At 33.9% G+C, this 14,509-nt stretch overlaps 1 protein-coding gene across 1 annotated transcript in view; it reads right to left on the bottom strand.

The window, feature by feature from the left end:
* Positions 1 to 14,509, bottom strand: part of LOC145248803 (uncharacterized) — a 2,668,808-nt gene that overhangs the window by 2,370,356 nt on the left and 283,943 nt on the right. The window lies entirely within an intron of this gene.

The following is a 14,509-nucleotide window of genomic DNA, read 5'->3' as shown; positions in this document are numbered from 1 at the left end:
TCATATTGATAAAGATGTTGCATTCTGGAAACGTGTTCTATGGACTGACGAAACGAAAATAGAGTCATTTGGTCATAATAAAGTGTCTTATATTTACAGAAAATCTGGCGAAGCTTTCCTGCCTAAGAACACCATACCCACAGTGAAGCACGGTGGAGGCAGTTTGATGTTTTGGGGATCCTTTGCTGCCTCTGGACACGGGCGACTTGTTAAGGTCACAGGTAGCATAAAAAAGGAAGATTATGTTAAAATATTGGATGAAAACCTGAAAGACTCTGCTAAAGAGCTCTCACTTCGTCGTCGTTGGTGGTTCATGCAAGATAATGACCCAAAGCATTCGGCTAAACTGACTAAGAAATGGCTTGAGGACAATCATATTAATGTTTTGGAGTGGCCATCACAAAGCCCAGACCTTAATCCAATTGAAAATTTATGAAGAACATTAAAATTGAGGGTAATGCAAAGGAAGCCTAAGAATCTTATTCAATTGGAGGATTATTGTCAGGAAGAGTGGGCTAAAATTACTACTGAAGAGTGCAACAACTTGGTTGTAAACTATGAAAAGCGACTGAGGAAGGTAATCAAGGCCAAAGGCTATACAATTGATTATTAAATAAATCGTGCCAATAATTTTGAACAAGGGTTTTTTGCAATTATGTTTGTTGTTCCTTTGTTATTTATTTTTTCTAAAACCCGATTGCTGCATCGGAAAGGCCAGTTAAAAATACATAATATACTTTGTTATTTTCTTTAATTTAATCCCTTTTTTAGAATTTATTAGACAAAATTTAACTTTTATTTTACCGTGCCAATAAATATGATCATCACTGTATATATATATATATATATATATATATATATATATATATATATATATATATATATATATATATATATATATATATATATATATATATATATATATATATATAACGAGTCATGCCGGGCGCGATTTTGCAAAGTATACGACGGTAAGCGAGTTACATATACATCGGACTAAGAGTCTAACGACGTTATCACATTGTGAATTTGTCTATATAAAAAGACAGTTAGAAACTTCCGTTTACGCATGCGTATTTAAGATTCAGCGTCTTGGCGGCGATTTTTACATGACTCTTGTTTCAAATTAAACAACATTTCCACATTAAATACTTAAGCATTTTTATGTAATGTATCTATATCATTTGTCCGAGAGATCGTTCTTTCTTACAGTACTATGCCCATGCCGCAAAGATACAGATGTCGAACAATTTAAGCGGATATACGAACGCACGCAGACGCTTGAGGTTTTTATAATAGATGAAGATATAGACAGAGACAGATTAATAGATATAGACAAAAAGAGGCAGACAGTTAAACAGACGAAATGAAATTTGCCAGACAGCAAAACAGACTAGTAATAGGGTTGAATTATTTAAGCAATCACAGACAAAGAACATTTTCCCACCTATACAATCGAATACAGAAATTGTTCCTAATCGATTTTTTAAACTTCTGTATATGAGTTCGTAATGGGTATTTTATTTAATTTTAGACAGTTCACTTGCTCAGTGATGAAAACATAACTTTTTTGTGGGGTTAACACGGAGCACTGGACTAAGTACACAATAACATTTTTTAAATAATTCGTTCAGAGATTTCAATCTCTATAAACATATATGATTTCTTGTTTTTATTTGCCGAGGTAAGTCGTATTACTGGAATCTATAGATTTCCAATCTTGTTTCAGTCTCTTGTGAATAGATTCCCGTTTGCTTTTTTTATCATTTTCCTCGCTTGTATTTTTGTATGAAGTCGAATCCAATTGAAACCTGGCAAGACATTTGTTGCTCAACTGTCAATGTCCTGGAAAGTTTGCTTTTTTCATATTCAGTTTTTATTTTCTCCATCTTTAAACCAGCTGGGAATGATCGAATAATCGGAACTTCTCACAACATTTATGGTTTCCTTCTTTAGACTCTTAAATATTCATAGAAATAAAACATTGTTCGCATATAGAATTTATGAGGAATGTACTAGCAAACACACAACAAGATATATATATATATATATATATACATATATATATTCACACGCACATTATATATGGGGAGATGAAAAAGGAAAAAAGAGATTATATGTTCATCAACGTTACATGTTAATCAGTATCATTAAATTGAAAATATAATATACTAGTACAATATTTGAAAGTATAATTGTGCAAACGATGTCTATGTTTAAATGTAAAAACGGCAAAAGCCGCGAGCATTTCAAAGTCTTGAAATTAAGACGAAACATTGATGAACATATAACAAGGTTTTTTCTGTTTCTATCTTTCCATGTTATCGGAATATTTTTCCGTTATGCTCATAATATATATATATATATCTATCTATCTATCTATCTATATATATATATATATATATATATATATATTAAAGAAATCAAAGGGATGTTGGGTTTACCTGATATACGCAATGGTAAACTTCAAATTAATATGAATAACAGTATTTATACATAGATAACCCCAACTGCACAAGAAAGCTCAATGCGCATAGTGAGTAGAGCTTATTATAGGAGAAAGGAAATTAAAACTGTAAGTTGAACTTTAAAATCAAAGTTTATTGTTTGACTGAATACTCTAAAAACCAATTAACGAAGTTCTTATTACGCAAAGTTTCACAGAATGCTATTATTTTAATTCTTCTCACCAGAAGGAAATCAGCAACTTATATTTGTAGCAATGCTAGAATGAGATAGTTATGCCATTAAGTGAAACAACTATTTATTGTAGCTAAAATTGCCAAGAAAAGAAGTAAAAAAAATGTTGGATAGATAAAAATAATATAAAAATAACCGCGCATGATATTTCAGCTTGAATGAAGATTCTCTCAAACTTCGCAGTTGTAAACAATTCTCAGCTTGTAAATACTTTCAATAAAGAACTCGGTTATCCGGGAATATATCTAAATGATTATTTCTTATAAAAACGAATTGGCAGAAAACGGATTAATATAAGAACCAAACGCAAACAAACATATACACAGTGTTGGAATAAATGAACCGTTGACATTTTACCCACTGTGAAATTTATCAAGTACAAAAATAATTTAACAAACCACTTCTATTGTTATACATTTTTCCTACTCACTTTTATAGAACGGAGAGAGTAATTCGTTGCGTATACAAATATATAAATTATTATGATTAAACTCCACTGTAATTTTTACTCTGGCCTTGCTCATCTAAGAAATATGTAGGAATATATATATATATATATATATATATATATATATATATATATATATACTAGCGGGGGTACCCGGCGTTGCCCGGGTGTTTGGAGGTAAATCAAAACTCCGGGGAGGGTTAAAATAAAAAAAAGTTTTGGTAGATGAGTATGAGGATCGAACCGGAACCCTTGAGGCAAAGTTGGAAATTAAAGTGTGAGAAAAAAACATGCGACGTCAACCATTGGGCCACCGCGACATACCAACGAAAACACGTTTGAATTTATTCATTACTTAGAATTTGCAGGTGCACATTTTATGCCTTAATGAGGTCAACTTTGACTGCGGGGGTTTTATTTTTATTTTCCCAAGATGTTGTGGCGGGGGGAAGTAGCTCCTCTTGTCCAATTTGAATAGCAATTGTCTGATATAAGGAAAATATTTCCATATTGATCAAAGCTGATTGCTTTCGGACATTTTCGGCGATGGCGACCGGAAAAATACCGCCAGAATTAGTGTCGCTTTTATTATAGGAAAAAGCCTAATCTACATGCGCCGAGCGAAAACTGTTGAATATTTATCTTCCCGAAGTCGTGCCAATTAAATAGACAGGCGAGATCCGTTGCAAACTCGGAGATATTATGATTTATATGCGATATAAAAAGTTTTAAGAAGTTGTGAGTCGACCGAGCGCTTTTCTGAAAAAAGCCTTTCTTGGACATACACAAAAAGCGACCATACCGACACCCATTTTCGCTTTTATCTCTCTCTCTCTCTCTCTCTCTCTCTATATATATATATATATATATATATATATATATATATATATATATATATATAATGATAAAGCTTTTAATCCTTTAAAATCCTATTAAAACATTCATTGGAAGCAGATAATTTCTAATATACATTGTTTTAAAATGGACTGAAGGATGGTAACGTATTCATCCAGAGAATTCCTAATGTTCTATTAACTTTGCTCGGAAATTAACTCTTGATAGCTGATGAATAGAAAATATTTTGCTTTATACTTAGCACCAGCGGGGAGTACCCGGCGTTGCCCGGGTGTTTCGAGGTGTGTGTGCTCGGGTGGGGGTGGGATGTTAAAACTTAAGAATAAGCGAAGTAAATATATCGAAAAAAAAACACAAAAAATAACGTAAGGCAAACGAACGATGTTAAATGTAAAAATGGGAAAAACAAAAACAGAAAACGCGAACCAGAAAAACAAACGTTAAAACTTCGTTAAAAATCTTAAAAATAACCCCCCCACACAAAAAACACGTGAAAATGGCTTAAATAACCCTGTTTCAATATTAAACTTTAAAAAATCGAAAAACAAAGACATCTAACACCACGATGATGAGGCCGCGCTCTAAGAAACTGCGCTAAGACGTCGACGAAATTGTGACTTTTTTTTATATTTAAAGTAAACCATGTTCCGACGTCGTATTACGCATGCGTAGAAGCGAAATTGTCATGAGAGGACGGTTTGTGATGACCCCTCCCTGTAGAAAACTGATGATTTTAGGGTGAAGAAATTAATGTTTTTGGCCAATTTTTCGATATTTGTCGAGCGAAGGTTTGAAGATTAAAATGATACCGATCTTGTGAAAATCTTTGTGCCGTGTCGAAAGTTTTTGCGAGAAATACAAACACACATACATATATACAAACAAACATACATACACACATTTTCGCTTTTATATGTATATATATATATATAGAGAGAGAGAGAGAGAGAGAGAGAGAAAGAGAGAGAGAGAAAGAGAGAGAGATATGTATGTAATATACCGAGTTCGTGTAATCCAGTAAATTTTCAGATACCAATAAGTTTTAAGCCAAAAAGAGATGACTTAAAAAGTAAGCTACAAAATTATCATATTTCGGATTTGAGCATTAATATATATATATATAGGTATTTTTTAGATTAGGTCCACCTCCACAATTTTCTTTTAAATGGCGACTTTATTCGACTATGCTGAATACGAAAATCGCATTGGAGTTGTATTATGTATTGTATTCTTTGGCGACCATCTTTTTTACGCGCGTGCGTGCGCACCATAAACAAATCTACTCATCTATGACTGATTTGTCGTCATTTAAAAGAAAATTGTGGAAGTGGACCTAATCTAAAAATTTACCTATGTATATGTATATTACTTACGTCCACAGACATACACATACGCATATTTATATGCATACACACACGCAACCTAGTAACAAACATACATATACATATAAAATGCATATATATATATATATATATATATATATATATATATATATATATATATATATATGCTTGTGTAAATAAAACAATGTATTAGAAATCCTTTCCGAAAATATGCTATATATATAACGTTACATTTTTTGTCGATTATACTGTTTTCATTGTTGATTACGTTTTCGACTGCAAAGTTATTTAATCTACGAGCATACATATACTTGCGCAGTCTTCTCGTTTACTTGTTCTATAGTATCATCTCCGTAGGATGAATAGCCGTTTATTTAATAACAGTAATGTCTACACCACAATGATGGGCAACCAAGCAAGGTTATATACGCTACGCACACACACACACACACATACACACACACTCATGAACATGCACCTATAAATGTATATATAATTACATATACGTATGTGTATCGATAAATGGTGTCTATATGTGCGTGTGTGTGTGAATGTATTTTTCCTCTAGAAAGATGTTCAGTTGTATGGAATCTCATACACTACGCGCACTCGAAGGATGTCGTTTCTCTCGCGGTATCCAAGAGAACAACAGCATGTCACTTGCTTTTTCGCTGACATTGCTTCTTACTAGTGTTTGTTTCGGGGACATGCTATGTGGAGGTCAATTAGCAAATGTGGTGGTGCAACTGGCGGTGATGTACGTCTCATTTTACGTCAACTACATGGGAACATTCGTCTTTTGGTTGATTGAGACATACAAATCATATATCAAACGTCGTCGTCGTCAACAGATCTTAACAGAAAGCCTTGTTACCTTTCTTTTGATACACAACAACGCCGAGGCTTACTCTTAAAATAATTATAGATATGATGCTATAGCTGCCGCTGCTGCTGCTTCTGTCGCCGCTGCAGCAGTAGCTAATGATGCTGATGACGACGAAGACGATAATGATGATAATGACAATCAATTTTCCTAGTGCAGTGTTGGTATGTTGGTTAGTTTTTGTTTTATGGCATATCAACCCTTTTCATGTTATTTAATGCCAAATCCATTGATTTTGAAGAAAAATATTTTAATAGGATATATTTGTTCTTTTTTTTTCAGTTTTTATGTAACCCATAGTAGGGAAGCTTACAGATATTACCACTCCGGGTCAGAGTGGACCTGGGAGCAATGGCAATTAAGGAGTGGCTCCAAACTTCCCAAAATCCGCAAGCTGGGGCCTCACCATCGGATATAGTTTAAGGTCATATCCAGGACCGTACAATACTCGTATTACTACTACTCCTACTACTACTACTACTACTGATACGACTACTACTACTACTACTAACAATAATAAAAATAATGAAAATACGAGGAAGAAGAAGAAGAAAATGATAGTCTTAGAGAAAAGGAATAAAAGACTAAGAAAAATCAGAATCAAATGGAAGACTGACACAGTACAACAAACGTTAATGCTGAAAACAGCTGAAATCCCAAGTAAAAAACTTGAATATAGAAATTAACCAGCATAACTCATAATACTAAACGGTTATATGGCAACTTCAATAGAAATAACGCAAACATATAGCGAATCCTACACGTGACAAAAAATGAAACCGTTAATTTCACATCCCCCCCCCCGCCGAATATAAATTAGAGTGTCGGTACCGACTTGAGCCATGCCAAATGGAGGATGATAAAGATACCGAACAGTGAAATAACTAACCTGACCTCCACTGAATGAGTATGAAGATGACTTGGAACTTGGGGAGATTTATTTTCACTTTTATGCTTGGCCAATGATAACTGCTAACGAGAATTTAATGACATTCGGCTGTTCCGATGATACAAATTCTTATGCAAAGGTTATTGAAAGAGGTGGAAAGTACTGACAATCTGTGACGACTTGTTGTCTCCTAGACTCCATAGAACGCTGCCGATTGTTGTTAGTAAACATTTTCTGTTTCTTTTCTGCTTATGACATGTCGAAGAGCTCCTAGTGAGCAAGTAATACGATTCACAAAGAAGTGCAAAAGAAAGAAACACAACGATCTTGGAGAAAAATGAGTAAAATACTACAAGAGAACAAGAAAACTTATCTAGAAATATATTTAACCGTGTATGCTTTTAAAAGACTAAAATTTCAAATGATGAGAACTAGAATTCATTGGCGAAAGATTGTCTTAAACGATATTCTAAAAGCACCCAAATGGGAGTCTAGGATTATCCACATACATGCAACTCTATTAATTGAACAACAATGAGAAGTCATGCAATAAAAGGCAAACTTGGTGTTTAACTCTGCCCTCTTCGGAAGGCAAAGTAAACCGAAGCATTCAGAAGCTATACGCGCATAAGCCAAAAGTGATACAGGAGCACGATCCTTTAAAACTCAAGAAGAATACATACCGAAATCTAAAATGATTTTTTTACTTTGGGGTAACTGTTTATCAAGATCAAAGGGCAACTAGATGATAAAAGACAATGAATGTGGATTAAATTAAGATAACACACTAGTTATCGATAATTGTAGAATTGGGTAGGGCTTGATGATATAAGAAGACGAATCAACAAGAATTTGTTGATGCTGAATATGAAGGCAACAATGTTATCAATGTTATAGTAAGTTAGAAAGCATTCTCTCAGTACTGTGTTCAACAGATGAACAGTTCTAGGAGTAAAACTTTGCTCATTGAATATTCGTAACATTTTTTTACTGATAGAGTGTTAGGGAGATTATTAACAGTTGTTATAGAAAGACAACTATTTTCTGCGAATGTTTTGTAGGGAAAGGATGCATTGAAATTGGATGTAATAAAACACTGACACAGCAGAGATATACTCGTAATTATTTTCTGTGAGAAAAGGAAAATAGGGATGCTAAAACATGTTTATCCCATTGTACTGCACAATTCAGACCGGAAGAAAGAGAGAGAGAGAATTAGAAAGATCCTTGTCTTTGTCAACCTTTAAAGTGTTGCCATATATTGCTGTGGTGTCTCTATAAATGTTTGTAAATGGTCGTAGCATATGCTATTTGAATTGTTGATGAAGATCAGGAAGAGATTTGAACGAAGCATAGATCCTTGTGTAACACCAGCGTCAATACTATGAGCTTCGGCGTTTTGCCCAGCGAGGATCACTTTAATAAATGTGACTTAATGGCAAAGAGAACATATTCAGTTTTACGTTTGCAGTAAATAATGAAAACTAGTTCTTGCCACTTAAACTATAATATTTTGCTCACAACTTCTCTATTTGTCACGGATTTTAGACTGTTGGAATATTATGTATTAATATGATTTGTGTTGTTATATGAATTATTAATAAAATGTCTTAAAAACGATATATTCTGTCATTTTGCAAAGAACTTGTCCGTAAGCAACTGCTAAAGTGTTAAAATACACACAAATTCAGTAAGGAGACTTTATTCAAGTTTTAAAAATTAAACCAAAACAACCTTAAATTTTGAATAATAAAAATAAAAATAAAAACAATGATAATGATAATAATAATAATTATAACAAAAACACAACAGCAACAATAATAATAACAAAAACACAACAAGAACAAACACAACAACAGCAATAATAATAATAATAATAATAATAATAATAATAATAATAAAACGTTTGAGGTTCAAGCAATTAAGTTATCTAAAATCCACACAAATGAAGTGTTTTAGAGATGTAGAATCATCCACAGTAGAAATGATTGCCACAAGAGCAGACAATTGACCTTAGATTTTACAACGTAATTTTCCTTCGCATATATGCGTGTTTTAACGTATTACGTACCACCGTTAGTATTCCAAAATGATTACTCATCTGATATTGGCCAGGATAATACTTGCATAACTTCGGTAATTTAATGAAAACCAATCTGTGAAAGTAATTTTGCCGTACGTAATAAATAAAGATTATAATAATGACAAGAGGAAAAGAAACAGAAAATGACAGAGAAAAAAAATGAAAAACAAGAACTGAGATGAGAAATAAAGAACATTTTTAAAAATGGCATTACAGATTCTGTGACGGAGAACTGAACACTTTAATTCGCACTCAATGAACTCGCTCTCATCTGTGACTTTCAGATGTTAATGATGTGAAAATGATTATAAGACCGCACATTCTCCGAGAAAAAGAGCACAAAAATGAGATGCCGGTGAGGTTTGATGAATGCAGAACGAAATCAAAGAAGAATCAGAATCTTACTCGTAGAACATTGACAGCAAGACAGAGTTTAGAAACCATGACTGCAAAATAATTCGCTTTCTTTCTTTATGCTGTTGATATTTTTTAAAAGTAAACCTGCAGTTCAAACTAAATCGAAATCTTTACGTGGAAATAACATAAGAGCAACTAATCTCTTGTGTAAAGCGGAGGCTGTAAGGAAGTTTATATATATATATATATATATATATATATATATATATATATATATATATATATATGCACGCGCGCCGGTGGATGTGTGTGCGTTTGTAGACACCCTCGACAAACCCGACAGGCTACCAAATCCCACCCTCACACAGTAGAGATCCCTAGATGTAAAAGATCTTTCTACTCCAGTTGTTTCTTCCCCAGAACAGCTAGACTCTGGAATTCCATTCCAGGTTCCTGCTTCCCTAACTGTATTGACATGCAGAAGTTCAAGTGCAACGTGAACCGACATCTTGCTTCCCAAATCCCTACATAGTGCCCCAGTAGTTGCTGCCCCTGCTAGTAGGCCCCTACACCAAAGTGGCAATGTGCATTGTTTGGGGTGAAAATATGATAAAAAAAATATGAATGTGCCTAAGTATGTGTTTCAACGTGTTTACTGTAGCAAAAGTACATTCATATATATTATCGCATATGCGTATATATATATATATATATATATATATATATATATATATATATGTGTGTGTGTGTGTGTGTGTGTATACATTTACCGTTTTATATTAATAAGAAAACCAATTAGATCGAATTAGATAAGACATAAACAAATAGCGTACATCAAGGCGACTTAAAATAAAATCCAGATTCAGGAGATAAAAAGAAATGATTAAACAAAAAATTGTTTGCGAGTTAGGAATTCAGACGTTGTCCGGGAACATATGGGTACTCTTACTTTCATTAATATTTTTTCAAGTTATATAGAAAAGTAAAAATCATAAAAATATAAAGCTAGGTATAAAATCTCGACTAAATACTTGTACAAAACTTTACTAGAAAATGTATATCATGATTAGAAAAGTTGTGTTTAATCTTGGTATAATTTTTGTAATTTTATCGCATCCTTGAAAATAAGAACGATAGACAAGAATAGAGAGAGAAAGAGACAGAAGGAGAGATAGGGAGAGAAAAAGACAGAGACGGAGAAATAGAGAGAGAGAGAGAGAGAGGGAAGAAAAAAGAGTAAAAAGAGAAAAAGGCAGAGAAAAACAGAAAGTTAAAAATAGTTCAATCACATTTATAGTTGATGTTTATTCTATACATTATTCTCACGGCAATTTGTATGGAAATCGAACATATGAGATACTACGCCGTGATTGTCGAAACCTATCATGTGACTATCCTACACATCCTTACAGACTGTTCCCTAGATGAGGCATACCCCGAGGCGGAAGGTACGGACAAGGCAATAAATCCGAATAAAAAAAAAAAACTTGAATTTATAGGACCAAAAAATTCAACCTTGGTCTCCTTTTTGGGACATCGGCGCAGGGATAGAGACGGTCTATCTCGACAGTTTCAGATAAGACTTCTCTGGAGATACCGGTTTCAATCCTACCAAAAGTCGGCCAAAACGTGGTAAGACTACAAAAACTATAGAAGGCAGTAGACTCAGCATTCCTATCCTGTCGCGGTTAACCACCTTTCCAAGCTAGCGTATTAGTTGGCTGAAACGTCGTGAAAACAACAAGTATGAGGATAACAGTCCATAAATACATAAATGAGATCGAATAGTTTTTTATAAAAATTTCTTGATTTGGCTTTTCCGTATGACAACATGTAAAAGAACGACGATGTATATTGAGGTCGTGGATTTATATTTTCGAAAAGCCTACAATGATTATAGTCATACCTTCCTCCTCACGATGCAGGAAATGAAAAAAATATGAAACTTTTGTTTTTTAAGATTTTCAGCCAAGATGAACTATAAGACAAACAGAATATAATATATTAATACCATTAATCTTACTACTACTACTACTACTACTACTACTACTACTACTACAAATAATAATAATAATAATATTAAGAAGAAGAGAAAGAAAAACTTGCGATATGGCCAAGAAATTTTTAACCTTAAAATTGTAAATTATCCTTACAAGAAGTATAATAGTCGTGGCATGAACTATCACCAGAGCCAAAAGTCGCAGAGGGTTTAGAAAGCTAGAAAGATCGAAAATAGAAAGTATTAATTATACTTCTTCGAGAGTTGTGCAAAGACGACTGGAACCTTGAGGAAGCGTATTACAACCCAAATTCCAGTGATAACCAATGACTATTGCCATCGAGGCAACCCTGATTTACTGTTGCGATGATACGACTTTATTAACAAAGATCATCAAAAGAGGCGCAGAGTAAATCTTGAAAGGTTGTTTTCACTCTGATTCCAAAGGAGACCACAACTTGTTATCTGTGAACAATCTTCGTTGATGACTTATGAGCATTCGATGATTAATAAATATACAAACGCTGCAAACAGATCCAAAACATATAAACAATCTTAGAAAATTAGAATTAAAGAGAAGCTTAGGACTATACTTCAAAATGTAATGTTGAATATTAAGGAAAGCCTTTACCAAAAAGCAAACAAACAAACAAAAAAACATTTACAAGATAGATAAATGGAAAATGGAAAAACACACACATGCGCTGTCATCAACTGATGTCAAACAATGAATACTGAAATGTTAATGAAATGATATAATCGACGAAGTCATATACAAAGTGAACTTCCATTGAGACTAAGATACGAGGTGCCTTCAATAAGTTTCCAGCCTATTTTCGTATAAGGATTTTATTGAGAATACATATAAAAACTGTAGTCGCCTTCGAAGTAAATTTCCTGGCTGTAATGCACTTGTACCGTTCCAACAAAGTATAGCCCCATAGAAGTCCTCTTCTGTGAGTGACCCTTGTCACAGAATCTTTAATTTCCTTAATTGTCTTTTAACGACTCCACAGGTTCTCCCTCAGCTTAGGAAATGACCAATAATCAGAGGGAGCAACGTCTACTCTATATGGAATGTTCGAAACTGTTTTGATGCCCATATTCGTCCAATAGTCTGTGAGAAGAATGGATCTGTCTGAACACCCTTAGCGCAAATCCTCCGCACCTTCCGTTTCTCGTGAATGATTGTGTGTATATTTGACATCAAATGGTGCCCGTTATTTCTTTCTAGGCACACGACGGTTATTTATGCGTGAAATTCTTTATTTGGCCGATCAATTCTGATGTTCTTCCTTACTTCTCTCATACCTCTCAGCATTTTTTACAGACTTCCTTCCTTGAATCTTTTCTATCACTTAAGAACTGGTGCTTGAATAATGCAAGATGGTCCAAAAGCAGCCTAACAAATTTTATACATCTTTCGGCATTTGTTTTTTTACAAATTTAAAACAAAATTTGATTGAATATCGTTTATATAGCGTGTCCTCACCCCCAGATTGCACGTTTTCTATTCTACCAGCTTAGGCCCTGTCGGTGGGGCATTAGAATACACCGACTGTCCCCCTGCAGAGGGTAAAAGTCCCTCAATGAGGGTCCTGGATATGACCTTAAACTATATCCAGTATTGAGGCCCCAGCTTGCGGGCCTTGGGGAGTGTGGAGCCAACCTTTAATTATCATTGCTCCCAGGTCCACTGTGACTCGGAGTGGTAGTACCTGTTAGGGTCCCAACTATGGGTTACCTAGAAACCGACTTGAAAACAACAAATATATTCTATTAAAAAATTTTCATTCAAAATCTTTGGATTCGGCATTAAATAACCCTCAAAAAGTTGATATGCCGTAAAACAAAAACAACCAACCAACCAACCAACCAATCAATCTACCAGCTTAGTGGCATTCTTTTGACCCTTAAATAATAAAAATGGGTCAGTCATCTCGTAATATGTATTGCAATAACGTACTGAACTTCCAAGAGTTTACAACAATTTTAATTATTTTTAAAACATACTCTGGAAACACATTGAAGGCACCTAGTATATTACCGAATGATGTTGATTAAGACCAGGAACACAGAAATAGAACTAGAACGAAAATATTAAAATATATATGAAACTAAAAGAACTGAAACTTCCAGAAATCTCGTAATCTGGAATTCACGCTTCCTACTTAAAGGAGACTCCCCGCATGCTATTTCAACAGATATTTTCTAGACCTATTGCCTACAGCGCTTTTGTTCAAGGTCACTTTAAATATATCAAATATTTAAATTATCAATAAGACTCGGAATCTGTTAAACAGATCAGGAACAAAGAGAAGGAATGCTGTCTTTTTAATGAGAGGGATGTGTGTACATCTTAAGCTGGATGCTGATCACAACGATCTTTACCGTCCACGAAACATATATTTGAATTCTCGTTGATGGAGATTTACACCACTACGACTTTGCAATCCTTACAACTACATACACAAAATACCAGCTTTATAAAACCTTACATAGTGATATTGGATAAAAATGATAAAGAAACAACCACGGTATAAGTGAGTCCCCAATGATACTGGATTAAAGAGAGATAAACAGAAAAAAATAACAAAATACCGATGTCTTATGTACGTCATGAAACAAACTGGTATCTCGAGAAGATCTTCATTATTAAAGTAATTAACATTAGTAAACGGACATAAAAAAAGAATGTCGCAAACGAATTGGAAAATATGCACGTTTAAGCAAGTACAAAAGCGATTACTTTAACGGAGGGTTAATGTCTTTAACAAAAATTTCTCGGTTGGAATGTCTGAATTAACGGGTGAATGTCTGACATCCAGTAGGATGCCACATTTCCAGCTAGATTAAAATTATAGGAGGAAATAATTTAAATGAATGAATATAAAAAAAAAATAAGCAACGATAATATATGAAGCATAGTCTTGAAATATTTAGTCATCTGTC

Source organism: Euprymna scolopes, chromosome 27 (genome assembly GCF_053919585.1).
Source record: "Euprymna scolopes isolate OS-2025 chromosome 27, ASM5391958v1, whole genome shotgun sequence".
NCBI lineage: Eukaryota > Metazoa > Mollusca > Cephalopoda > Sepiida > Sepiolidae > Euprymna > Euprymna scolopes.
Note: the sequence above shows the minus strand (reverse complement) of the source record. Positions and strands in the feature narration are given on the sequence as shown.